Below are 1777 nucleotides of genomic sequence, written 5' to 3'. Positions count from 1 at the left end.
TGTTAAATCAGTCCCCATAAACAGGTAACCCTCACTGATTTGATCAACATGCTTGTGTTATGTGACACCTACATATTACACCAGCCCCTAAAACATGTGACTCCCATTGATTAAATCAGCTCCATTAAATATCCTGACCCCCACCAAATCAATCATCCTTCTTAAATCTCCTGGCATCCATTTTACCAATCAAACCCCTTAGGTTTCCTGACCTCCATTAAATCCGTCTGCCTTCTTAACTCTCCAGACACCCATTAAGTCATTCTGCTTTCTTAATTCTCCTGTACCCCATTAAGTCAATGGGTCTTCTTCTTTTTCTTAAGATTTCCTAAATATCAAAACATTTGAGATTTGAGACTAATGGGAAATTTTAAGTAATGGGAATTGAACTCTCATCAGGGTCTTCTGGGAAATCAGAAGCACCATCCCCTTCTGCAGCTCAATGTTTCTCCAGTTTAATAATCCATTCTTTCTCTGGACACCATTGGTCTGCTGGTTCCAGACATAGCAGCGAGGGGTGGTGTGAGAAAGCTGCAGCACGCAGAGCTCACAGAATAATCCTGCAATTGGTGATAACTGGGTTATGGAAGGTCTGGTGACAGAGGAAACACTTGAATGGTATTTCCTCCTGGTCGCTTCCCACTTTGTAGTTTTTGTCCTCTTAGACGCCACAGAGATGCTCATCAAGTTCGTGTTCAATCTGCCACCCATGCTTGTGATCTGAACGGTCATGGAGGAATTTGCAGCGGTCTGCGAAGCTGCAAAAACCAATCTCCTCGTAGTCCTTAACAAATGTCGAGCTGGTAATCCCAGCACATGGAGATGCTGGGGAGCTCGGATGGGGCCCTTCCTCACCATTCAGGAGGAAGCAGTGCCCACAGATGTATCCTTGGGCTTCATGTATTTCTGGCAATTATTAACTATTAGATCTTATTAGATCTAATGATTATTAGATTAAACCACCCAAAAGATCATCTTCCTTGCCCCTCAGCTCCTCCTGGATCTTCTGGCTGTGCTCAAAGATGGTTTGTGCATCATGCTCCTTCTCTGTGTCTAGCATGGACAGCAGTGGCCCCCATATCCTCTGGCCCTACGGGTTTCGCTGGGCGAGTGGACTTGTAGACCACGCCCAGACACTTGGGCTTGTTCTCCTCCTCCTCGCTACTCTGGTCACCGTATGCCACCTCTGTCTACCACTGCCACGGGCCTTCTGTATCATGGGACTGTGGGGAGCTTGCTTCTTTTCCAGGCGAACCAGAGTGTTCTCTTCGTCACTGCAGCTGTTGTCTCTGGACTCTTGGTTGCAGATGGGGCACTTCCTGCAGCCACTTTTTGCCCAGGCTTTTTTGAAAAGAAAGATCTTTTTCACAACTTGTCTGTCCTCTTTCCTGGGGAAAGTTGCTCTGACATTTTAAGAGTCTTGAGCTCAGAAACGGCTGTGGTCTGCCGGGTGGCGTGGGCCTGTTCATCACTGCACTGTTGAGTGCTCGACTGTGAATTCATGCAAAATCTGTGGCCACAGGTGTTCTTAGTCTCCTGACAAACCTTAAAAAAAAAAAGCCCCCTTAAATCATGTGACTGCCTTTGATTCAATCAATCCCCTTAAATCAGCCTGGGAAGGGGGCTGTCCTTCTTCAGGGGTGCTTGGGTAGAGTATGCTGCTGCTGCTGCGTCGCTTCAGTCGTGTCTGACTCTGTGTGACCCCATAGACGGCAGCCAACCAGGCTTCCCGTCCCTGGGATTCTCCACGAAAGAACACTGGAGTGGGTTGCCATTT

The 1777-nt window shown here is 47.4% G+C and overlaps 1 pseudogene; it reads right to left on the bottom strand.

Annotated features, from left to right (window-relative positions):
* Positions 1-370: 370 nt before the first annotated feature.
* Positions 371-1410, bottom strand: LOC104984652 (annotated as a pseudogene).
* Between the last annotated feature and the right edge of the window lie 367 nt (positions 1411-1777).

Source organism: Bison bison, unplaced genomic scaffold (genome assembly GCF_000754665.1).
Source record: "Bison bison bison isolate TAMUID 2011002044 unplaced genomic scaffold, Bison_UMD1.0 scf7180017864034, whole genome shotgun sequence".
In the NCBI taxonomy this organism is placed as follows: Eukaryota; Metazoa; Chordata; class Mammalia; order Artiodactyla; family Bovidae; genus Bison; species Bison bison.
This window is presented reverse-complemented; position numbering and strand designations above follow the sequence as displayed.